This window comes from Artibeus jamaicensis, unplaced genomic scaffold, assembly GCF_021234435.1.
Source record: "Artibeus jamaicensis isolate MK-2021 breed Jamaican fruit bat unplaced genomic scaffold, CSHL_Jam_final contig_76, whole genome shotgun sequence".
Taxonomy (NCBI): domain Eukaryota; kingdom Metazoa; phylum Chordata; class Mammalia; order Chiroptera; family Phyllostomidae; genus Artibeus; species Artibeus jamaicensis.
The window spans coordinates 25,130,607-25,156,362 of NW_026521954.1; the positions used below are offsets into that span (position 1 = coordinate 25,130,607).

At 52.7% G+C, this 25,756-nt stretch overlaps 1 protein-coding gene and 1 long non-coding RNA gene across 5 annotated transcripts in view; both read left to right on the top strand.

Moving 5' to 3' along the window:
- Window positions 1-2,892: 2,892 nt before the first annotated feature.
- On the top strand, window positions 2,893-12,468 carry LOC128628450 (uncharacterized). Its single transcript, XR_008392853.1, has 3 exons — window positions 2,893-2,968; window positions 8,081-8,222; window positions 11,758-12,468. It is a non-coding gene; the product is annotated as an uncharacterized LOC128628450 (long non-coding RNA).
- A 572-nt stretch (window positions 12,469-13,040) lies between these two features.
- KIAA0232 (KIAA0232 ortholog) overlaps window positions 13,041-25,756 on the top strand; it is a 68,661-nt gene continuing 55,945 nt past the window's right edge. For 3 of the 4 annotated variants that reach the window (XM_053672312.1, XM_037126878.2, XM_037126879.2), the window contains exon 1: window positions 13,041-13,240. The gene's annotated coding sequence lies outside the window, so the exon portion shown is untranslated. Of the gene's footprint in view, window positions 13,241-16,351; window positions 16,372-25,756 lie in introns of those variants that run through there. The other variant, XM_053672313.1, reaches the window with a different exon arrangement.

Sequence of the window (25,756 nt, forward strand, 5' to 3'; positions counted from 1 at the left end):
CCTGTGCCCCCCCATTCTCAGACCCTCTGCTCCCCCCTCCACCTTCAAAGCCAGCCACAAGGTCAAGTCCTTCTCATGCCATGCCCCTCTGACCCCTCTTCTGCCTGCCTTCCCACTGTTCCATGATTGGCCAGACAGTGGAGGATCTCCCCACGGCACGGCCCCGTTCCCACGTTCTGGAACAGATTCCCAGGCTCAGGGACGAGGACATTCTTAGGGGCTTTTAGTCTGCTGACCTCACCTTTGTAACAAACCATGGGCACTGAATCCCTGCCCCAAGGTCTGCTTCAGGGGCCCCTCACTCCCCTCTGGGTGCCCCCAGCACCCGTCAGCACTGCCCCTGCTCCTTCTAGGGGGTCTTGACGGTTCTGCCTGTTACCGGTGTTGAGTTGGCAGAACGTCCACTGGGAGTCACCTCCTCAGTGTCCCGCCCCCTGGCCACAGCCTCTCACCTCTGTCCCTCAGAGCCTTGGTGGGCTCTGCTGGACAGAGGGCCGGAGGGGCTGGCCCGGATCACCGGGCGGCTTAGAAGTGCCTGCCGCTTTCTCGGGACTTAAGAGCCGCTGCCGACAGTGACCTGGTAGTTGCAGCCCTTTGTCTTCTTTTCAGAGAAGAAAAACAATAAGTAAATGCTTTGCTCCCACCCTGCGCTGCCAACCCTCTTAGGGGCAAAAGAAGTTTGTTTGTTTGTTCGTTTCCTAGATGCAGAGAACCGGCTGACTTCTCCCCGCCCGCCGCAATGACACTTGTCCCGGCCAAGCTGATGCTGCCTGCACGGGGGCCGGCATTCGGGGTGGCCTGGGAGGGAGCTCCCCTGGGCACCTGCCAGCACCTTTGCCTCAAAATCGAGACTAGTGGCAGGCCTGGTGCCAGCCGCCGGCGGTTAGGCGAGACGGTCTCCAGGCAGAAATTCCGACAGTCCCCAAGGGCTCGGAGTCCGGCCGCAAACCAGAGGGGCCTGCTGTCACCCTGAGCAGCGAGGCGGGGGCGGCAGGGCCAGTCCCGCTCTGCGGCACCTACCTGGCGGTATTGCCTCTGTTTGATCCGGGAGATGAGTTAGGTGGTGGGCTTTGGCGTTTTGAGTATTAATGATATATCCTTAGCTTAAAAAAAAAAGATGTATAAAATAGGAGATTTTGCATGATTTTGAATGGGTTTTGTTGTTGCTTTGTTCTGTTTCACGCAGGATGGGTTGAATGAATTTACTTTTTGGTAAAACTGGGCATGTTTTGGCCAACTAGACGGACCGCAGAGCTTTGGAACATCTTTCTCCGTCTTCCTTCCCAGGGAAACTGGAGGTGACCCGTTCGGGGCCCACTGCCCACCGCTGGGAATGCTAGAGCAAGGCATGGGGGGGAGTAGTGAAGAGAACTGTCCCCTGCAAATCCCCAAACACACTCCCCTCGGGACTGGGGGCAGGAGAAGGCCCGTCCCGAGAGGGCGTGGGGCTGAGGGAGCTGGGCTTGGAGCGAGTCTCGAATTCCCAGGGCAGCCCTGCACCTTCCCGGCTGTTTGACCTTGGGCAAGGTCACTGCTTGTCTCTGCTGCCATGAAATGGGATGGCACTGGCACCCGTCTCACAGTGCTGAGGCGGCTGGATGTATAAAAACATGTAAGGTCCTCTCTGGCTGGTGTGGCTCAGTGGATTGAGCGCAGGCCTGAGGACCAAAGGGTTGCCAGTTCGATTCCCAGGCAGGGTACATGCCTGGGTTGTAGGCCAGGTTGCTCGAGAGGCAACCACACATTGATGTTTCTCTCTCTCTCTCTTTCTCCCTCCCTTCCCGTGGCTCTAAAATAAATAAATATAATCTTTAAAAACGTAAAGTCCACAAAGTGCGCCCAGCATGCAGACAGCCCAGAGCAAACGCCAGCATCTCGGCTGCCCACCAGGCCCCCGCGGCTGCTGAGCCCATGGGAGACTAACTGGTTCGTGTCAACTGTGAGGGCGGGGACACCATTACCAACGAGGAACGAGGCTTAGAAAGAACTGGTCCGTGGCCACAGCACACACGCTGCCATCGACGGCTGAGCGGGCAAACGAAGGGTGGTCCAGCTGCAGGACAGAGTGTCACTCGACCCTGAGAAGGAATGACATTCTGACACCGGCCACCGCACGGCCGAGCCTTGAGGACATTATGCTGAGTGACATAAGCCAGTCACAAAAGGACCAGTTCTGTGCGAGGTCCCTAGAGTAGGCAGATTCACAGAGATAGAAAGGAGGACGGTGGCTGCCAAGGGCTGGGCAGGACGGTCACTGTTCATGGGGCCCGTTTCACTTTGGGAAGATGAAGAGCTGTGGCCATGGGGGTGGGGTGGTCACACAATGTTATGAATGTATTTAATGCCACTGAACAGCGCACTTAGAAAGGGCTACGGTGGCACATTGTATGTCACGTACATTTTACTGCAGCTAAAACCTTCTGACGGGGGGGCCGACATCCTACTGGGGGCACAGGCCATAGACCAGTGAATAAACAGGAAGAGACCCTGTGAAGAAAGATGGGTCATGGGGGGCTTTCGGGGGCAGGGCCAACAGAGGGTCCGGCGAAGGGGAAAGGAGTGCACTAGTTGGGGACTGGGAAAGGTGTCCTGGAGGAGGCGGCATTGGGGGCAGGCCTTGAGCCGTTGCTGAGCTCCAGCTCAGCGGGTGCCGGGCTGGAGGGGCTGGAGATAAGGAGTCACGGCCTCCTCCGTCTCGTGGGAAGACGTTTGGATCCCAGCAGAGCCGTGGGGCGGGGAGGGCTCCCCTGGCCACCTCGAAGGAGGTTTTCCTGGGCAAAGGGACGGTGAGCTGGACTTTGGAGGGTGCGAGAGTCCATCAGAGCTGGGCAGCGCGCCAGGTTGGGAACTGCCCCGTGGAGGCCCCAGGGCCTGCTGCGGAGGCAGGAAGGCTTCCGGGCCAGGCGGTGGCCGCGTGACCCTGGTGAGGTGACTCACGTTTCTGAACCTCCGGATCCCCGTTCACAGGGTGAGTGGTGAGGGTAATAACGCCGCCCTGTGAGAGGTGCTATTTCGGTGAGGACCCTGGGGTGTGAGTGAGATGTTGTGGGGACACAGGCGATGCCCGGAGGCAGGGGCCTCCTTTCCTGCTCCTCCCGGTGGGTGTTCAAGTGGGCGGGGAACGAGGGTGGATTGACTCCATTCGGGTCCTGGAGAAACCCCTCCCCTGCATTGGCTGCCCCCCCCCTCCCCGCTCAGGAGAGAATCCCCTCTGAGACCCCAGGTCCTCATGGGCAGCCTGCCCACCCCAAAGCCCCAGCCATTTCTACCCCACCCCCTGGAAGCACCCCATCCCGGCCGCCACGCTTCGGGGGGCCTTCTTTCTGCTTCTCTTGGTGGCCGCCAAGAAAGGCGGCCAAGGGTGAGTGGAATTCCTGCTTGACATTGGGAGTGGCCCAGACCCTTTCCGTTTACCCCCGTGGGGTGCCGCTGGGGTCAGTGGAGAGGACGCCTCTGGTCAGGTGAGGTGGGGCTGATGGATGTTCCTGTCACCGAGGTCCCCAGCCTGGACTGAACAGGCCTTGGGAAACGGCCCCCCAGCCCAGCTGTTCCGTGTGAGAAACGGAGGCTCTGAGGCGCCAAACCCCCGCCTTGGACTGACGCCTCGCTCTGTGGCAGGCTCCGCACCATCAACTTTCCCCAAGGCGTCTTCTCACGTAAAGTCACTTCTTCCTGGAAGATGCCGGCTTCCTACAGGGGCACTTAAGCACTGTCATCAGTTTATGACATACTTGTGGCACGTGGACATAAACACGGTATCCACTTTAATCCACGTCTAGTAAACGCCACACAACCGGAGCTGTTAGGACAACCCTGCCCCGTGGGTCCTTCTGGTCTCTATTCACTTAGGGAGGATGTATTTTGAGCACCTGCTGCGTGGGGGACCCTGGCCTGGGGCTGCGGGTGCAGCAGAGAGCACAGCAGACAGAGGCCTGCCTGCCCCCTGGAAGTCATGGTGGTCGCAGGGAGAAGGGTGTTTGTCTGCCCTCGGACAAATAAACACACAGGAGGCCCGTGAAGACAAGCTATGGGGAGGAAACCAGGTAACCCCGGGGGGAGGCCTGCAGGGGTGTGCTGTGTCCTGGCTGTGGGAGATTTTCAGGAACATGATATAATAGGTTGAATGATGGCCCTCTAAAGCTATGTCCACCCAGAATCTGCGACCAGGGCCTTACTTGAAAGAGACGGTCTCTGGCAGACGTCATTAAGAGAAGGACCTCCAGATGAGATCACCCTGGGTTGTATGGGTGGGCTCCAAATCCAAGGGCAAGAGGCAGAGGAGACACAGGGGCACAGAGAGGCCCAGTGACTGCCAAGTCAGAGGTGGGTGTCATGCGGCCGCCAGCCGAGGACCGTCTGGCCCCATCCGGAGCTGGAGAGACATGGGGCTCTCCCTCAGTGCCTTTGCAGGGAGCATGGCCCCGAGGACGCCGTGTTGCTGGTCTCGAAGAATGAACTTCAGCTGCTGTAAGCCACCCAGTTTGTGGCGATGTGTTACCACAGCCGCAGGAAACTGATCCACGTAACTTCTGACCCAAGCTTGCACACAGTGAGGAAGTCACCATGCCAGCGGGTGGGAGCAGAGCTTTACGGGTGGAGGGGACGGTGAAGGCCAAGGCCCCGAGGCCACCTGAGCAGATTTGGGGAACAGCAAGAAGTGGGCATGGCTGCTGCCATGGTGCTAGGGTGTGAGAGCATCTCAGAAGCCCAGTGGGAAGGCCTCATGAGTAAAGGACTTTCACCTTCACGCCTGCCATGGAGAACCACTGGGGGGTTCGAGGTCGGAGGGTGACTCAACCTGATGTGGTCAGTAATCAGACCAGTCTGGCAGCTATGACGAGACCAAGGGGGTGGAGGGTACAAGCCCACTTTACGTGCCCCCCAAAGAAGTCAAATCTGATTCCAAAAGTTTGTCAAACTTACATGTTTTACTGAAGTTCTGGTGGGAAAAGAAAAGGGGAAGTTACAAGACACAGCACCCAGCAAATGTCACGCTCCTTCCTGTCTGAACATCTCAGCTCCTTTCTGAGCTCATTTCCCACAGAAGCTGCTGGTCCTCTCTCCCCGGGCAAAGGCCCTCACTGCCGAGCAGAGCTCCCTGTGAGCCCCGGGAAATACTACTTCCTTATGGCTCAGTTTCTGTGCCAGACGATGAGCAAGCATTTTACGGACATAGGTGGTCCTCTCCCTCCAAACTCACAACCACCGAGCAGGGGCGATAAGAAACCTGTGGCTCCGAGAGGGCCCAGGAGTTTGCCCAAGGCTATGCAATCGATCAGCAATCGATCAGGGGAGCCCTCTGTGAACCTTAGCACCAGTGCAAACTGCACTCCCGTCGGACTGAGGTGGGGAAGCCTCACCTGCATGTGCAGAAACTGGCAAAGGCATCGACAGCCATCTTTCCCTGGGTTTCCACAGGGGCCTGGCACAGCCGGGAAACTCAACAACAGCCTGCGTGGCTTCAGGCCCCTGCAGGCCCCTGGGATGTATCCCAAAGCGATTGGCAGTCAGGCCTCCCCACACTGCAACCCTTACCACACCCTCCCGGCCTCCGCCCCAGGATGTGGCCTCACAAATGCACTCTTCGGCCACCTTTAAACCCACAGTCCCAGACCCGAAGGGCTGCAGAGCTCCTTGGGGAGTGTACTGCGCAGACTCCAGAGGCACCTCCTATGGGCTCTCGGCTAAGTGGTCAGTCTGTGTGCAGATCCTCCACACACAAGTTGCTCGCCACGCTTAAGAGGGTTCGTCCCATATTGGAATACCTGTGGCTGTTTAAAGAGTACTAAAAGGAGAAAGGATGACCTGGGTCCTGGTGCTAAGCCCAGTGACCTTGAACAAGTCACTTTACCTCTCTGAGCCTCGCCTGTAAAATGAGGGCTCGTGAGGTGGTGGGTGAGGTTGAAACACATAGGTCAAAGTTCTTAGCACATTCCCTGCACATAGTAGGTGCTTAGTAAAAGCACCCACTGCTAACAGTGTAAGTATGTATCACATCCTCGGAGCGCAGTCCCAGGTGCAGCTGGAATTCTAAATGCTCATTCTCTATGCAGGGCAGGTGCCATTAACCCTCTCTTACAGGTGAGGAACCTGAGGCTCATTCAGTGGCCATCCAGAGTCCCACGGCTTTGGCCAGAGCCTGGCTCTTGACATTATGGAAAGTTGCAACTTCACATGAGTCTGAGCTATAGTTAGAAGTCAAGGGCAGGGGGCCACCCAAGAGATCTTCCTCTTTCTGTCTCCTTCGCAGCTTCTGAAAGTGCACACAGCCTGGCTGGCTTTGCAGGGGAAGAGGCAGGGGTCACACAGTAAGCGAGACCCAGAACCTAGGCTCCTTCTCCCAGGGCCCTGCTCCCCAGACAGTCTGCGGCTGACTCCTGAACTTCCTCGTGGGCATTTCTGAATGAGGTCTGACCTGGCACCCAAGAACTTGGATGGCAAACGGCTCTAGAGCCAAGAACTCATCACATGTGCTCAATCCAAACTGGCTAAGTGGTTAAACAAATTATCCCACAGCATACTGCCATGGATTAGCATTCCCTTTTGTCTTATGAATAAATTTAAACTCCTTTCCTCAGTGTTTACTCCTAGACTATGGCCTACGAGGCCTGGCTTGGTCTGCACTCTGCTCACACACACATGTGTGTGTGCACGTGCACACACAGACTGGGTCTCCAATGGCAGCTGGAATTCTCTAGCCATGCCAAAGTGCTTTTGGTTTCTCAGTGCACTATGACCTTTCCTGCCTCAGGACCTTTGTCCATGCTACTCCTCTACCTGAACACTCCTCCCACCTTATGCCCCCTTCCTCATCATGAAGAGCTGAGTCCTCATTCTTCAACCTGAATATCGCTTCCTTGGAGAAACTGTTTGCTGATACCATAGCTGAGCAGATTCCTCCTGTGTTTTTTTGTTGTTATTTTTGTTTTGTTCTTGTGGCATTTACCACTGTTAGTAATGACATGTTTGAAAGTTCTTATAGTCAGTCTCCATCCTTACTCCGACTGCAGGTTCCAGGGAAGGCTGCCTGTCTCGCTCTCCAGTGTGTAGCCAGGGTCCAGGTGGGGCCTGTCGCCCGAGCTTGGGAAAGTTTCGCAGGGTGCAGGGAAGCGTGGAGGGCGGAAGAGGAGATCTGGGGTTGACAGCAGCCTGGGTGTGACTCCTGGCCGAGCACGTACCAGCTGAACGGCGAACTTGTGAAAATCACTTCAGTTCTCCGAGCCTTGCTTTCTCCATTCCTGAGTCAAAGACAATAACAGTCCCTCCCTCCTTTGGAGGGTTAAGCGAGAGAGTGTGCGCCATGCAAAGCCAAGAACACGGTGGGTGTTATGGGTTGAAACACGTCCCTCCAGAAAAGACGTTGGAGTCTTAGCCCCCAGACCCTCAGTGACCTTATTTGGGAACCAAGGTCTTTGCAGGTGCAATTAGTTAGGACAAGGTCACCCTGGAGTAGGGTGGGCCCTGGTCCATTATGATGAGTGTCCTTATAAGAAAAAGAGAGGAATGGGAAAGACGGCCATGGGACAAGGAAGCAGAGATCGGACTGGCACAGCTACAAGCTGCAGGATACCAGGAGCGAGAAGAGGCCAGGGAGAGCTCTGGCCTGTGGCCTTCACAGGGAGCACGCCCTGCGGACACCTTGGTGTCACACTATCGCGGCTGAGACAAGTTTCTGGTGTGTAGGCCGGGCCTGGGGTACGTTCTACGGCAGCCCTGGGGGGGTCCGTGAGGCAGCGTGTCCTCCTTTTAGCGTCCCATCACAGTTCACGTCCATGCGGTCCCCACTGGCTCTGCATCCTGTTCACCTGGGTCCCCGACAGGCAGTACAGCTCTGGCCCATGAGCGCCCGTGAGGTGCAACCCGCACACACACACAGAGCCCTTCGAAGAGCCCTGTGCACTGAGTGGTGGGAGGAAAAGGGCCAATGTCCGTCGCCCTTGCCGGGCTGGGGTCTGCCCCACGCTGTGCTCCAGGGAGAACCTGTCTGGCCCCAAATGTGGAGGTGAAAGGAGGGGATCCGGATCCAGCCTGGGTTCTCAGGGGTGCGCCCTTCTTCTCCGAATGGGGTTCTCTCCTTCAGGTCCCCTCCTCCTGGCCCAGTGCTGGGGGAACCCACTTGGATGGAGAAGAGGGGATGACTACCTTCCAGCTCACCTGCTCCAGGCCCTCAAATATCACCTGGATGGAACAGCCCCTCCTATAGAAGACCTGGCTGGCTGCTGGTAGGCTGTGTTCACAGGTTAATACCTTGGTTAGAAATCACTTCCAAGCCTTTTGCATGACAATCACCCGGGCACAGGGCACTCCCGGGTATGCCAGGAAAAAGCAGCACAGACGAAGCCTCACAGTTGCGTGTCATTAGTAACGACAAGCCATCGGGGCTGAGGCCGGAGAGTCTGATCGGTGTCCAGCCTTCAGACTCCTGTTGAGGGATGTCACTTGTCTCCTGCCCAGTGTCATCGGGTGGGAGAATTCTGTAAATGTCGAAGGGGCTTCATGCCCTGGGCAGCCAAATCAGGAGGCAGAGCTTGGTTATATCTGTCAGGTTGGCCAAAAAGTCCGTTAAGAGTTTTTTTTTTTCTGTAAGAGGGCTCCAGTAGTCCTTAGCTGTCTTTAATTTCACTCAAAATCATTTTGTTAGATGGTATTGTGACAGCTGTCACATCAGCATGCATTTACAACACTCATCCAAATCGGTGAACTTTTTGTGTAGCCCTTTTAATATTGAAGATGGGAGAAGATACACATTTTCAACCTATTATTCTTTATTATTTCAAGAAAGGTAAAAAACACAACTGAAACACACACAAATTTGTGCAGTGTACGGAGAAGGTGCTGTGACTGATTGAACATGTCAAAAGTGGTTTGCGAAGTTTCTTGCTACTATTGACATTTTGGCCAAATAACCCTTTGCCGTGAGGTTGTCATGCAACGGAAGGTGCGAAGCAGCCCCCTGGCCTCTGCCCACTAGAAGCCAACAGAGGGAGATCGCTGACATACTCAAAACATCCAAACTGATCCTGGTGAAAATGAAAAGTGTATCTTTTATTTTACGGAAAATGCGTGATGGACTTTTTGGCCCACCAAATATTTCAGAGCCACTGAGGTCAGGTCAGAGGGAGGAAGGAGCTTGCTCAAGGTCGCACAGCAGCCGGCTGTCTGACCTCAGAGGCTGCTGCAAGGTCATTGCTGAGGCTGGTTGGCAGGGCAGAGCATGAGGACTGCAACTCAGCAGATGGGAGAGGGCGACGGCAGGAAACCACGATGGGCCATGGGCACGGCTGTGCGAGCTGGCTGCTGGGGGGGCGGTGCCCCCAGCCAGGAAGACCGGTGCAGGCGGCAGGTCTCGGCCCTGGGAGAAAGTCTGGGGTGTGGGGGAAGATGTGGCTGTTCTGACACGTTCATGTCACTGCCGGCTGCAGTGTGGATGGAACTGCCCAGGAGCAGGGGGAAGGACGGAGGAAGAGGGTCCACAGGTGGGCAGGGTGAGGAGGGTGGGCATTCACTGAGTGTGTACTGTGTTCCGGGCGCTGCTCTGAGCTTCTGTGTGAATTCCCTCATCCCCTCGAACCAACCACCTCAGGTAGATCCTGCTACAATGCTGCCATTTACAGGTAAGGGAACTAAGAGGCCAAATAGCTTACCTAGGTCAGCAGTTTAATAAGGGTGGAGCAGGCTTCAGCCTCGTGGTCCAGCCTGTGTGCTTCAGCATCACAGTACCCCACCTCCGGCCTGGACAGTCTCTGTGGACAGGGGTGGAGGGTCAGCAGGGGGAAAGCCCTCAGCCCTTGGAACAAGTTTGACATAACAAGATGAGACTTGACATTTACATGGCCTCTTAGAGTCTGGGGAGGACACCACACCTCTGACTTTGTTTGGCCCTGAATACAATGGACAGACCCTGCCAGTGCCAGCACCATCCTCTCTCCATCACCTCGTGTACTGGGGAGCCTTGTGAAGCTCCCCGAGCTCCTCCAGGCTTTATCCTGAGTCTGCACCAGAGCTGGAATGGCATTTTCCACTCCTTAGTGGAATGCAGGGCAGCCGAGGGGGGCTGTCAGGGGGCCTGCAGGGCTGGGGAGATGAGCTGGCCACCTGGATTGACAACGTCCAAGCTGAGATGCCCAGTTAAAAGTCTAAATGAGGGCGTTGGCCCTGGGAAGGTAATGGGAACGTGCCTGGTGAGGGTTCTTATCTGGACAGGGATTTAAAGCTGGCTCCGGATGGACTTGAGTGAAACAGTGCTGTGCAGTGTCAAGAGCAGGCTGCGGTCAAATCCTGCTGCTTGCCACCTGCAGGGAGCAGCATGGCCTCGGGCAAGTCCCTGCCCACCCTGCACCCCGACCTCACCAGAGCCTCCTCCCTCACTGCCAGTGGGGAGAATCTCCCCACCACCCGGGGCATGGTTGAGGCAGTGGGAGAAAAGCTGCTGGAGGTCAGTAAATGAGCTGGTATTTTTACTGTTGGACAAAAGTCGGGGTTTGTACATATTCTTTTATTTGTTAAATTTGACTTTATTTTGTAGAGCAGCTTCAGGTTCACAGTGAAATTGAGCAGAAAGTACAGAGAGTTCCCATATACCTCCTGCCCCCACACACATGGCCTCTCTCTTTTATCCAAGTGCAGCTTCGTTGAAATTTTGTTTCCAAAGTTCACAGAAAAAAAGGGGGGGCAAGAGGAGACTTTAAAATCTTCCTGTCTAAATTCCATGCTGTGTGGACGGGGAGACTGAGGCCCAGCAAGGGAGATTAGGTACCAGAGATCACGGAGCCCAGAGGCCTGGTGCCCACTGTCTGCCAATCAGCATGTGCATCATGAAGCATCTCAGATGCAGCCTTGGCCGCTGTTCACCACACATGCACGTGGGTGCAAAACACTGCCCCAGCTGGCATCCAGATCATCCAAGTCAGAGGGCACCGGAAGTTGTCATATTCCCCTTCTCCCTGCCTTGCCCTCCTGCGGGGGTTAAAGAGATGTGGCCTGTTGTTCTGAGGGTGGAGAAATAAGTGTTCATGGACATGCCCAGAGACCAAGTTTGTTTTATTTAGAAAATCCTGACGTGGGACTCTTCTGCTTCTACACCAACTGTGCTTTAATGCCAGTGTCCTCTGGCCTCATTTGTATTCCCCGGGGACCTTAACCAACAACCAAGATAATTCCAAATACTGAACAGAGCTGTGAATAAAAAACAAAACAGGGTGGTGGCCTTATGACTGGGAAGGTTGCTACTCTAAATTGGGGATCAGGGAAGGTATCTCTGGGCAGGTGATATTGTAGCTGAGCCTTGAACAGGAGCCAGCTCTGCAAATATCTGGGGACAGAGGGTTCCTTGAACAGGACTTGGTGAGTGCAAAGGCCCTGAGGCTGGGCGAGCCAAGTTTCCAGGACTGTTAGCAAAGCAAACAATTGTTAAGGAAACAAAGTAACCAAGACAATTTCGTTCTCTACTCTGTGTGTGGTTATATAGCCCTTCTGACACTATCTGAGATATATTGTTGCAATTTTTTTTTTGCTGTTAGTTAATCCTTTCACAAAACAGTGACTATTGATGACAACAATGTTACTAATGTGGCAACATTTAAAGTTGACAACTCTTTTCAAATGACATGCATTTTGTGGGGGGCATTTTAATAGTCTGTGAATTCCAGGTCTGGGGGCACCTGGGAACTAAGCCCTGAAGCTCCATCAGTTGAGCCCCAGTATTGTTCCCTGACACCCTGGGTTTCCTACACCCTTTCATTCTTTCTCCCTTTGCAGAGTTTGATTTCCAGAAGGGCAGAGCTACTCCTACCTGGTATCCAGCCAAGCCCACAACAGGCGCTCAGAAGATCCTGATTGAATGAACACACCCTAATTCCCGATGAGATTTGTTTAACTGGGATAAACACTCAGACAATAAAACTGAGAGCAAGCCTGGAGAGAGCTACATAAAGGAAAAGACCCCGGACCTCACAGCCAGGAGCCTGAGTTCAAATCCTGCCTCCTGCAAAAGGCCGCGTGTGGCTTAGCCTCATTTTCCTCACCTGTGAAATGGAAGATACTAAAGCCTGGACGCGGGATTCTCCTGGAGAACAAAAGTGACGCTGGCAGAAGGAAGCTACTTTGCAGGCAGTCTATAAACGCGATCTGGGGCCACCCTGCGGCACTCAGCACCCAATGCCTGGCATGTCCCTTCTCAGTCCATAGATCTGCTTCTTCCAGGAGCCTGTGAGCTGGTGCGGGAACTCTGCTCACAAGTTCTGAACAGAAGAGCTCGGTGCCTGGCATCCAGTGGGTGCTCAATAAATAAATCAGTGAATAATGAACCCAGGCAGATTGCTCCCCCTCTGAACCTCTTTCCACTTTGTAGGTAGGTAATCTCCCGGCGCTTTCCTCTGTGGTTCCTACCACACCTAGTGATTTCCTTTGTGGAGCCAGCCCTAGGAATCACATTTAGGGAAGGTGGGTGGTGAGAAGTTGATTAAAAGGTTAGTGCATTTTTGGTTTCCACTTCCGAATCTTCCAGAATTTATTTTTGCCTGCTTAATAAAAAGAGCCGCGTTACACTTTTTTTAGCTTGCCTTTTCTTTCTTTCTTTCTTTTTTTTTTTAAATTAAGGTCTTTATTTTAAACCACCCACTCCAGCCATCCCAGGACGCAGCGAGGAGGGGCGCAGACAGGTGGAGCGTGTGCTGGGGAAGGCGGGGCTGCACGGGGCCGCGGGTGGGGCGGTGCAAGTCGCGCCCCATTTCCTGGGCGGGGCTAGAGCGGCGACGGAGTTTAGGGGCTTTTGCAAACAGCAGCCCCACGCGCCCCTTAGTGTGGGACGTCTGCCCTCCGACGCTTTGCACACTGGGTGGGATCCCAGCTCGCCAACCTCCCAGCCGGCTTGGGTACCCACGCCTAGCAGAGCAGCTCGGGCTGGAGCCCGCGCGCTCCGCTCGCACTCACGCTCCAGCGGCCAAAGCCCGCTGGAGGGGCGGGGCCCGGGCGGGGCTGGGGCGGGGCGGCCGGCGCTGATGTAATCCCGACGCCAGGGCGGAAGGATATGGAGCGCGCCCGGTTGGCGGGGCGCTGAGGCCAGTTGCCGGGTAACGGAGCAGAGCGGCCACGGCGCGCCGCCTCCCGCCCTCCGCGAGTGGCGCCGGGGCCGCCGCCGCTTTACGTAAGGCGCAGGCCAGGGCCGCCCGGCGCTCGGCAGCCGCTCGGAGCCCACGGAGGGAGAGAAGGCGCCGCCGCTAGCTGCCGCGCCGCTCGGCAGGTACTGGGGAGACCGGGACGGGCGGGCGGTGGCCCCTCGGCCTGGCGGGTGTGGGCCAGGCAGGCCGCCGCCGCCGCCGAAGGACTCTGGGGCCGGCCTGATGGAGGCCGGGCCGCCCCCTGAGCCGCGGGTTCCTTAAGAACCCCAGCCCGGCCCCGGCGTGCGGTGGGCTGCGAGCACAAGGACCCCCGCTCCGTGTCTGGCTTGTAGCCGCGCTTCGGGCGAGCGGGGGGGAGGACGATGAGTCCGCACAATGGGCCGGTGTCACAGCGCTGGGAGCGGCTCTTTGGGGAAGTGAGGCGGAGGCCGGACGTGGGGCAGAGGCGCGGAGCCCCGAGCTGGCAGCGGCGGGATTCGTGGAGTGGCCGGCCGGCCCGCGGGTGGGCACTCGCTGCACTGCCCCCTCCCCTCTAGCATTGTCCTTTAGGGGCCCGGGAAGGGAAACCGCGGACGGGGGAGGGGCCGGGCAGGGCGGGGCGGGCGCTGACTGACGGGCGTGCTGGCCTGTGGTGCGGCGCGCGGGGGGGCGGGGACTGGCGGGGGGCGGGGCAGGGCGCTCGCCGGGTGGGGCGGGCGCCGCGCAAGGTTTAGCGAAGGTTACGGCTGCCTGAAGGAATGACAAACCCACAAAGTCACTCGCCTCCGCGGCGCGAGAGGTCCTGAGCCCGCTGGGTCCTGAACCTGCTGGCTCCTGAGCACACGCGTCCGCGGCGGCTTCTCGGAGCTCTCCGCTCCTCTGCCGGAGAAACGAGAGCTGTGGCGTGTGAAATGCGTTCGGCTCCAGGATTCGGCGTGCAGACGGAGGTGCACGGATGGCAGGGCTAGCGGGTTCCTGGCAGCAGACCCCCAAATCGTAGCCGAACCAAGTTCTGATTTCCCTGATTTCCCTTTCGCTGCCTCTCAGATTTTGTCCTCTGTAGGCCAGCTCTAGAGATCTTACCTAGTAGAAAGTGTAGGTGATAAGCGGGGAGGGGAGCGTGAGATTCGTTGGAATGATTTAACTAAATGCGGCTTCTGCTAATAATTACCTGGCGAGATACTTGGATATCTAGGTTAAAAACTGTGTCCAAGTTCCTGAGAAGAGGTTTTACGTCTTTGGGCCTTTGCTTGTTTAGAAACAAAACCCCAAAATGATGGTAGAAGGTTGGTGAGGTGGGGAGGCAAGCATTTTTGACAGTAGGTGCTGCGAATAAACTATGCACTGAAACCCGCAAACTGGATTTCTTCCGTGAACCTGTAGGTAAGCTCCTTGCAGTTATTGTTTATATAGGATGTGGCAAAAGTAGGTTTGCTGTTGTGCCTATGCAAAACACAGTGTTTATTCTTGTGTTATGATTTATTACTGTGTCGTTTTCCATACAGGCAACTGTAACCCTGCTTTTGTCTCACCCTGTATTCTTCATTCAATTGCTGTACCTGGTAAATAATGAAAAAATTTAAATTAGTGTTTAAAAAATATTTTATTTATTTATTTTTAGAGAGAGGGTAAAGGAAGGAGAAAGGGAGGGAGAGAAACAGCAATGTTTGGTTGCTTCTGCAGCACCCCCTACTGGGCACTTGTCCGGAAACCCAGGCCTGTGCCCTGACTGGGAATAGAACTGGTGACCCTTTGGTTTGCAGGCCCGTGCTTAATCCACTGAGCTACACCAGCCAGGGCTAAATAATGAATTTTTAATAATTCAAAAAGTCAGTTTACTGCTTCAGTTTGGGCACATGTGTAATGCTTTCTACTTAAGCCTGTTTCATCAATGAAATCCCAGTTTGGCCACTGGAACATTGAATGGAGGGCAGAATACTACTCCTAAATGTTTAATCCCATATGGCAAATGGAATTCAAGGTACAGGATTTTTGTTGTTGTTGTTTTTTAGACTGTAGGTCTTTAACATGGCACTAACAGGAAGCATGTAACTATTTGAAGGGTAATTAGCTTATTTGTTACACAGGTTACAAACATTGAGGAGAATTACATGGATTTTTAGCACTTCTCTAATGCTATTATAGGTCACTCAGGTTTTACAGTTGCACTTTTCAAAAGTAACAGGATTTTTAAAAGTTTTCTCCCCATTATGGAAAAGTACTGAGCCTACATTTTCTCTCTGTTTTCGTGTCATTTCACGTGGAACAGTTGCTGGCCCCCAAGCCAGTTTTCCCATCTGTAGAATGGGGGTAATGATGACACCCGTCTCCAGACAGTGCAAGTGAGGGGGCATGTGAGAGACTCCAGCAACATTCCCCCTTAAGATGTTAGATTAATCCCAGTGTGTCTGAGATTCAGATTCCTTTCTCGGCTTAAAGCTTTGACTTCAGGTTCCTCTCCTGCCTGTCTGGCTGCCAGAGTCGCCCTTCTGAAACCTGGTCAGATTTTGCCAGTCTCTGGCCCAGAGAGCTCTAAGACTGCCTGCCGATTGGAGAATGGAAACTGGGCCCACCAGTGTCACATTCAGGGCCCCTCTCGGCCCGGCCCCAGCTGTCTCTGAACTTCACCTGTCCTCCTCCTCACCTTTGCACACTCTGCTGCTAATCAGGGCTGCTTTTGGCCCCGGGGACAAGCCTAGCTGCTGCTTCCCTCCTTCGCGCATTGCCTTGGCTCTCACGGGAAGTCTCACTCCCATCCCTTTCCATTTTTACAAGTCTACATCTGGTTTTCTGTCCTCTCTGGAACCCTTTGGAAGCCCTGTAAAAATGGGTCCTTCATTTCTGCAATTACAACGCTCTGTGTTTACGTCAATTTTTATGTCATGTTGTGTGTGTCAAACTGGCTGTGGTGGCCATGTCATTATTGGCTCCCAACACCTTGCTCTGGAGTTTAAACATGAAAGTACTCAGGTGTTTGCTAAATAAAGTCTGTAACCCGTCTTACGTAGCAAACTATTATTATGAAGTATGTTGATCACCAACACAGAGCACCAACCACAGCATTCGAAATGCAGTTGTGCTCTGTCGAAGACAGTTAATACTCAGAATATTTCTTTTCAGTTATTTTTGGTCTCTCACATGATACCAAGTGGGATCTTTACTCAAAGTACAAACCACCACCTCCCATCTGTCTAAACTTTCCAGACCTGCAAGCCCGCATTGCCAACTGAAGTCTCTGCACCCTGTCTCTTGGATAAAGGGGACCAGAACCCAGGTTCGAAAATGTTCCTTTCTTTTGAAGTAGAACTTTGCTCCCAGAAGATTACATGCTTTTTGATTAAAAATGGTTGTTAAAAAAGATTTACTATACTCATTAAATAGCAATCTGCATTTGGAGGGCTTACTTGTTATAGATTTTATTATTTATTTTTAGAGAGAGGGGAAAGAATGGAGAGAAACATTGATTGGTTGCCCCTCGCAGGCCCCAGCTGGGGACATGGCCTGCAACCCAGGCATGTGCCCTGACTGGGAATCGAACTGGTGAGCTTTGGTTCATAGGCTGGTGATTGATCGCTGAGCCACACCAGGAAGGGCTGGGGGGCTTGTTTAAAGACCACTAGACCTGTATTTGAAAGACTCAGGTTTTTTTTTTTTTTTTTAGAAGAAAGACTGAGGTTTGTACCTCTGCTCAGCTGTCACCCCCCGTGGGAAAGTCAGTTACATCTCTTGGACTTTAGTCCCTTTATTCTGTGAAATGAGAACAGTCTTGCCTGTGCTATTTTTGCTCCGTAAAGTGGCTTATACTTCAGGTACTGCATGTCCTCCTTCAGATGTAAGGCAGTAAGATGTCTGTCTTCACAGCACTTTCGTCTTTCTTGTCACTGCGGTTGGAAGTACTTTGAGTCTCCCCTTTCTTGACCAAATTTTTGCCAGGCCTGCCCCCACGTGTCTTTCCCCTGGCCCTTGTCCTTAGAGCCCCTCTGTTCCCACCCTCTGCAGGCCCTGGCAGTGCTTCCATGGATTCTCAGGGGAGGCCTGCTGCCCGGCCTCCCTTCCTCTGGTTTCTCTGGTCCTCCTGTGTTTTGCTACCGGAAAGATTTACTGTGTAAATCAAATCGTAGCACACCCTCCCCCAGAGGTCTACAGGTCTACACCAGAGGTTCTCCGCAGTGCGCCCATCTCACCGCTGCTGAGGGGAGTGGCCTAGTTCTGGGGCAGGCTCAGTCCCCCAGGGTCTCACCTTGGAGGCCCCACCACCTGGCCCAGGTGAGAATGGATGTTGAAAGGTTGGGAGTCATGCAAGGACCTGTGCCTCTGGCCTCATCCCAGCCTCGAGCTGGATATTTTACTGCATCTCTCGTCATCTTGTGTTTCAACACTAGACCTCTGGCCACTGTCATGGTCGTTTGTCCAGTTGCTTTGTGCTGGAATGTCCTTTCTGCCTTTTTCTTCCTGTCAGAGTCCCTAATGCTGAAGGTTTGGCTTAAATACTTCTACTGCTATGGAAGGAACTTCCCCAGATTTTCAGAATTAACTCCTTATTATCATTCTCCCACACAGTGCTTGGCTGCTACCTCCACTTAGCTGTTTTTTCCTTTTGACTTTTTGGTTAAGTCTTCACATGGAGGGAAGAGAGGAAAGTGTCATCCGATGTTGCTTCCCTCTCCTGTGCAGTGCAGCCTTCTACAAAGCACGTTTTCACCGAGTGTTCGAGTTAACTCCCTCATTCTGTAGTCTCTGGTCTCAGCGCAGGGCGCGCAGCATCAGGCTGGCTTTGTACGACAGCCTCTTGGCTCCAGCCTCCTGCCACACTCAGGGCAGGGCCCAGCGAGGAAGCAGTGCTCAGTCAATGGCCACTTTTAGCTGCTAGTTGGAGCAGGTGTGGAAAACACTAGTGGTTGGGGAAGTTGATTGGTTATGTAGCTTATGCTGGTTTACTGTGACAGTGTTCACAGGTTTATTCCTAGTGCTCATATATAAAGAAGGAATCGTCTCGTCTCTCCACCTGCGCCTCTGTTCTTTCATTAGTTTTGGGAATAAGCAGAAAAGTGAGCATTCGGAGGCCCTTGCTGGTGTGGCTCAGTGGATTGAGCACCAGCCTGCAAAGCAAAGGGTCGTTATTTCGATTCATAGTCAGGGCACATGCCTGGGTTCCAAGCCCAGTCACCAGTAGGGGGCTCATGAGAGACAACCACACATTGATATTTCTCTCCCTCTTTCTCCCTCCTTTCCCCTCTCTCTAAGAAGTAAATAAATAAAATCTTAAAAAAGAAAAGAAAGAAGAAAGAAAAGTGAGCATTTGGTTGGAGAGGGTGTTTGCGCAAGCAGACTCATGATGGTGGTCCAAGATTGCTCAGGAGAAAGGAGACCTAACTGTAGGCGGGCCTGTTTTTCTGTGTGCAGCTTAAGGTGGTCACTAGAAAATGAAAACTGTCCATCTCTACACTGTATATGCTCTTTCAATAAAGCAAGTATTTCCATTTTAATTTAATATCCTGAAATGATTCACTAAGCAATAGAGTCTCCCTGTTTAGTATTTGGAATGACGGCCAAAGTTGAAATTCTGTTTGTGACATCATCTTCACGGCGTTTTCCCCTGAACGAGGCTCTCTCTGTACCTCTCTCTCTCTTCTCTGTAGATCTCTCTCTCTCTCTCCGTCTGGTCCGCAGTCTCACCCCTGGCCAGGCAGGGAGAAACTAGGTGAGGAAAAGCAGCTATAATTCGGAAACTTTTAATCCAATATTTAGTTACTATTTTTCAGTTTATATGCATTACTTATTAACATATTGTATCCAGAAACTTTAAAAAGTGATATCTGTTAGCTCTAAAATAATATGGAGTTCCCTACTTGCAACAACATAAGAATATGTATTGATTGCTTTAATGTACATTGACTGTATTTATGATTAAGAGCTTTTAAAAATAATTAGAAATCTGCTTATTCTTAATAATTGCTCTTAAAACTTGCCCCAAAGAATTGGGGGTGATAGGGTCCCCCAGTGAATGAAACAATAACTGTATTAGAAATAAAGGCTTTAATAAAACAAAATTAATCATTACAGAAATGTTTGAGAATACGTTGCTTTGTGTGTGTGTTTCTAGCTAGAGTGACAAAGGAATGTGAGTTCTGCGGGTGCAGGCTGTGTGTGCATGTGTGTATGAGTGACTTTCCTGTGACCAGAAGTGAGCCTGGACACTGTGTGCGGGTGGCTTGCTGGTGCCGGGGGCAGGGGCACGGCCACTTGGCACAGACCGCCCTGCAGTGAGTCGGACACCTGTGCAGCAGAGGCGTGTGTGGGGTTCCGTAAGGGCAAGGAGATGTGCTGTGGTGCGTTCTCAGTAATGTGTGAGTTGGTGGGTAAGTGGCGGTCACCTCAGTAAGGGGGGCGTGGGAGGGGTTTGTCTTCCTTTCAGGCAGGAGTTTGTTTCCAGCTCAGTTCTGTTTGCCAGAGTGCCTTTGGAACCTTAATGGCCAGTGCACAACTGGGATTTCCAAATTGTCTGCCCAGTTTGGGGATTTATTCAGGCTCTTCACTTTTTCATTCCGTTACTAGACTTTTTCTTAGATGTCTGGCTAACATTTTGCTCCTTGTTAGCATCTTCTCTGAAGATTTTAATTGAGCAGAAGTTAAAATAGAAAGTTTTGGTGGTGGCGGCTGTTATTTGCCACTGCTTTCTTGGTTCCCACCATAAATAATTGAGTAATGATTGTATTTTTGTTATTATTTTTTGCTAGTACCATCTGAGGAATTGCTTGTTTTTATAAAACATGAAGCTTAATTTCTTTTTTAAAAAAGACTTTATTTCAGACAGAGTGGAAGAGAGGGTGATAGAGAGGGAAAGAAGCATCAGTGTGTGGTTGTCTCCTGTGCACCCCCACTGGGGACCTGGCCCAAACCCATGCACATGCCCCGACTGGGAACTGAACTGGTGACCCTTTGGTTTGCAGGCTGGCGCTCAGTCCACTGAGCCACACCAGCCAGGGCTGAAGCTTAATATCAAACGGTTAAAATATATTTTATATTATTTACCAACACATTGTTTTGAATGTAAGTAATTATTTATAAGGCCTCTATTTATTTAAAAGCATATGTTAAAAATCTAAAAAAAGAAGTAAGTTGTAAGATGAAACGTGAATCTCCTTCACCCCTTTGTATCCTGTACTCATCTTGAAAAACTATTGAGCAGTTTCTTGGATGTCACAGGGAAAAATTATGCCTATACTTGTAAAAAGTGGGGTCATGGCCAAGAGCGCTCTGTTTTTAAGCAGACCCCAAACTGTGCTTTCTGTACGGCACGCGCAGACCTGTCCCAGGTGCGGAGCTCCTTCCCGGTCTTCTCTGTGGCCCAAGTATCCCGTGCATGGCTGTGTTGGAACTTCCTTAAGTAGTTGATGGATGGGCTTCCACGCTGGGCCACTGTAGCACCGAGCCACAGTGCACAGTCTCGCACACGTGTTCTTGTGAACGTGCGTGAGGAGCCCCTCGGCTCCATGCAGCCTGCAAAACCTGACTGACAAGTGTCCAACTTCTCTGAATTGTCATCCACCATATTCAGGTTTTTCTTGCTGGCTGTGTATTTTAACAATTGTAGATACAGGCTGGATATTTTTTCTCTGAAGTAGTCACGTCGTATCATTTTATGTTCCTAAGGATGACAGCTTTTTGTGCTGCACACTGATACTAGGTTAGTAGAGATGGTGAGGGCTCCCAGTCCACCGCAGGCACCGGCATGCTGCAGTCACGGCCCTCCCGTGGTTCAGTGCCCTGCTGTCACGGTCTGCAGACGCTTCATAGTTTTGTGCCGGAGCCCACGAATTATGTAGTCAGTCCTGTAAAGAGTATTTATTTACTCCCTACTGTCCTCCGCATTGAATTTACTGGGGTGACAGAGTTACCCAGGTTTCAGGTGCACAGCCCTGCAGCACATCGCCTGTGTCCTGTGTGGTGTGCTGACCCCCCAGGTCAGGTCTCCGTCCCCCAAAGCCTTCGAGAAGAAGCGCATGAAAGGAAGAACCCCTCACTCTCCCGTCCAGTGCTGCTCCCTGGGACTCCCGGCGGCGGTTTACCAGTAGCCCCCCCCCCCCCCCCCCAGGCTTTGACAGCGCACACGGACATCACACATGGCATGCCCGAGAGCGTTTAAACTGCCGAATTGAAATCCATGCGCGGTCAGTGCCTATGTTCTTGAAAATCTCAGTAATAATTTAGAATGTTCCAAACTTAAAAAGCATTGTTTTTGAGGGGGCTCTAAAAACCTTCACTGTAAGAAGTGGGTACATAACTGTAGTTTAGGTTTCTTATTGGTTTTCGTTTTTTTAAAGTATACTTTCTTGAAGCTTTAGGGAAACAGCTTATGTATCGGAGTGTAGCAATTGCCATCTATGATGAAATTTCACTTTCTTAAATCTAGCGAATCAACTGGAAGCCCATCGTAGGAGTGAATGTGAAAGCTTATTCATTGGTGAGGCTAGTTGAGCAAGGGATTTGCTGGTGGGTGCACAGGGCTGTTTGGGGCTTTCTTTCCTTAAAAAGTAGTCAGGATTTGTGGGGGAGGGAGAAGGCAAAGGGTTCTCGGAAGCAGCTGCAGAAAGTGGGGGATGGGCTCGCACCTGTTAGGGTGGTTCCGCTGGGTCAGGCCTCAGGTACACGGTGTGGTTTCATCCTTCCGATGGATGGCACTGGAGCGAGGGGCTGTCACAGCTGTGGCCCAGAGGTCTCAAGCAGCCTCCCTAAGGTTACAAATAACACGGCAGGGCTGGAGCCCAAGCTTCTGTCCTTGCAACTTGAAGTGCATGTTCTTTCCCCTGCCCCACTCTTCTAGAAGGTTATTCATGCCCATGACCATGACTGCCTGCTTCGTCCTAGGCCCGGACGCGGAGATGAATGGGCTTGCGGGGGACTTATTGGGGGAACTGCCTGGTAGGGGGACGAGGGAAGGCACAGGAGTGCAGAAGATGTGGCTGCGGAAGGAGAGGGGAAAGGAGGGGTTGGGTGGGAGCAGCCGCAGGCCAGGGCGGGTTCGAGGATGTCTTGGCCAGGCTGATAGGGGTCTGCCTCAGGTGGAAGCCTGAGTCGAGTACCCCCGAGTGATCAGCATTGCCGGGGCAGCCTGGGGGGTGTCTGGCCTGATGTCCTTCCTGTGGGGACTCGGGGTGTGCAGCAGCCTGAGGCTGTTGGTCACCTTGGTTCCCTACAGCAGGTTCTGTTGAAGGGCCTCCTGAGTGGGACACCCACGTAGCCACCACCCGCAGCACTGTCTGTCCTTGCTGGGATGGGGAGAGGCCGGCCACACGAATAGCCAGTGGTAATGCATGTCAAGGAAGCGCAGGTTCATGCTAAGAAGGAAAATGAAGCAAGAGGTGGAGGGTTTGTGTCATATAGTGTGGACAGGGAAGAGCTCTAAAGAGGTGACACTTGAGCTGAGACCTGAAGGCAACAGGAAGAAAGAAGTGAGGACCTCCCAGGAGTACAGCGCATTTCAGGGGGAGGGCCGGGCTCATGAAGACCCTGGGTCTGGGGACGGCGGTGGTTGGGCACGGAGGCTTGGCTGGTAGGCTTGGCTGGTAGCCGAGCTCAGGGCGCCAGTGCAGGTGGGAGGCATAGTGCGTGTGCGCCCCAGCTCGCCGCTGGAGCAGAGGTATCTCTGTCTGCCCTTGATTGACACTGGGGAGGCCAGGGCCAGGGTGGTGGTGTTGGGAACTCCGTTTTTTAAAGACGTGTTATAAGTGGAAAGGCCGATTCGACACCTAATTGTGTAGTAGCTCGGTGGCCCCAGGATTCTGGGTTCACGAGAGAAGGGCGCAGCAGAGATGACGTTCGGGGTAATTGCTCTCCAGGTAGCATTTGAAGGGCTGGAGGTCAGGTGGGTCTGGGCTGGTCAGGAAGGAAGCCACAAGCCACATGTCGGCTTTGAGCACTTGAAATACGGCAATTTTTAAAAGATGCTATTTATTTATTTTTAGAGAGAGAGAGAGAGGAACATCAACATTTGGTTGACTCGTGTGTGTTCCCTACTGAGGACCTGGCCTGCAACCCAGGCATGTACCTTGATTGGGAATCGAACTGGTGACCCTTTGGTTCACAGGCTTGCGCTTAATCCACTGACCCACACCAGCCAGGGCAAAATGTGGCTATTTTTACTTGTGCTGTCTTATGTCAAATATGTACAAGATTTCAAAGACCGAGTATGGGAAAAAAGAATGTAAAATATTCATAATCTTTTTTTTAAAATTTATTTATTTATCTTTAGAGGGGAAGGGAAGGAGAGAGGGAGAGAAATATCAATGTGTGGTTGCCTCTCCTGTGCCCCATCCTGGGACCTGGCCTGCAACCCAGGCATGTGCCCTGACTAGGAATCAAACTGTGATCCTTTGGTTCACAGCCCTGTGCTCAATCCACTGAGCTACACCAGCCAGGGCCCATTCATAATCTTTTACTGGATTGTATTTAGAGTGATAATATTTTGGATATATTGAGTTAAATAAAATATATTAAAATTAATTTCACTTGTTTTCTTTTTTAATATGGCTACCAGAAAATTTTAAATTACATATGGCTCAGACTTTGCCATTGGACGGTGCTGAGGGAGGAAGCCTGGGGATCCGAGGAAGGCAGCCCCAGGGCAGCAGGGCGATGGGGGCCGAGGTCCGTGGGCAGGTGAGCCTTGGGGGAGCGGCTCTGGAACCTGGGGCCTGATCTTGGCGTGATGGGTGGGCTCAGCTCTTGAGAAGTGAACAAACCTTGGAGACGGTCTGTAGGACAGGGGACTGTCCCTGTACTGTTTTATTTTTGTTAATTTTTAAAGATATTACTGATTTTAGAGAGAGGTGAAGGGAGTAGAGGGAGAGAGACAAAGAAACATCGTCTTTTTGTTCCACTTGTTGATGCAAGCATTGGTTGATTATTGCATGTGCTCTGACTGGGGATCGAACCTGCAACTTTGGTGTACTGGGACAATGCTGTGATTTACTGAGCCACGCAGCCAGGTTTGTTTTTTTTTTTTTTTTTTTAAGTGAGTCCCATCAGGACAGGGGCACAGCCTGTTTGATGTGAGCCGCTGACCGCAGAGCTGACCGCAGCGGCAGGAGAAGGCACTCAAGAGCGGTGCACAGAGTGCGGGCAGGTGGCTGAGGCTTCTCAGAGCCTCCGTCTCGGGGCCTGCGACCCGCAGCACCACTCGACAGAACTATCATAGGAACATCGAACCTCCCTCTTTTTTTTTTTTTTTTTTTTTATTGATTATGCTGTTACAGTTGTTCTATTCCCCCCCCTTCATTCCCCTCCACCCTATCCTCCGTCCCCACCATTACCCTCCCTTTAGTTTATGACCATGTGTCTCAAGTTCTTTAGATTCTATATTTCCCATGCTATTCTTCCCCCCTTCTATTTTCTATCTACTGTCTATGCTACTTATTTTCTGTACCTTCTCCCCCCTTGAATCTCCCTCTTTCCAATGTTGGGCATGCAGGGTGCCTTTCAGTGTTCGGTTAGGCCCCTTAAGGGGACTCAGCTGTCACAGGGCAGGGCTTTGTCGCCGTCCATTATATACACTCACAGTCCGGTGTTCTGGTCTGCATGGTGGTGTGTCGGTTGCTTGGGTCAGCGCCATTTGGCGGCCCCATTCCCTCTGCTGTTCCACTCGGCTCCCTGGCGCCCGGGGTTGAAGAGCGGGTGGGCCGCTCCGATGCCAGGCTGAGGGCCTGCCAGATACCGCCGCGGGCGTCTTCGTGCTGTGCTGGTAGCAGCGGCTGTAGCAGGTGTCCAACCCGCACCCGCAGCCTGCATGCGGCCAGTACAAAATCCTAAATCTACTTAAGACTTTTTTTGCTCATCAGTTTCCATTAGTGTTTGTGTATTTAACGTGTGGCCCAAGACAGCACTGCGTCTTCCAGTGAGGCCCAGAGACGCCAGAAGGTCGGACACCCCTGCGAGTGTCAGGCACGTGTTCCTTCTTAAACGTCACGCTCCCTTGCCCTGTGCATCTCATGCTCCCCTTTTGCTGAAACACACATGCCCATTGACAAGCAGCATTTAGAACGGCCTTTCCCTCGACACTCGATAGGCACCGTCATGGAAACTGGGACTTGCATGCCCTCGCCGGGGCGGGTGGAACACTACCTAGAAGAGGATCAGGTAACGCCCTGCGGACGCCAAAGCAGGGTCGGAGCTGGCCCCGCTCTCTGTCCGGCTCGGGCTTCAGGTCTGTCTGCCTCTCAAAAGGCCCATGAGGACAGTGGACAGTAATTAATGGCCAAACCAGAAACTTTGATTAAGCATCTGATAAATGCAAAATCAAAAGGCTTTGCTTTGATTTTTCAAAACCGTATGGTGGCAGGGCTGGCGTCGGATGGTAGGATGGACAAGGCCCCAGCTTCGGAGCGGGCCCCACAGCGGCCCTGGCCCCACTTGTTGGAGGCCCGAATATGTGGTTATGTTTCTCTTTTCTCCCCTCCCCTCCTCTCTCCCCCTCCTCCTCCCCCCTCCCTTTTTTTTCTTTCTTTGAGTCTCACCAGAGGATTTTAGAGGGGGAGGGAGAGAAACATCTCAGTAGGTGTACTGCATCAAATGCAGAGTACTTTGAAGGTAACCAAATTTAAACATGTAAGAATAAATACATTGTGTTTAATAAGTGAAATCGGGGTTTCTTTGGAGGGGGT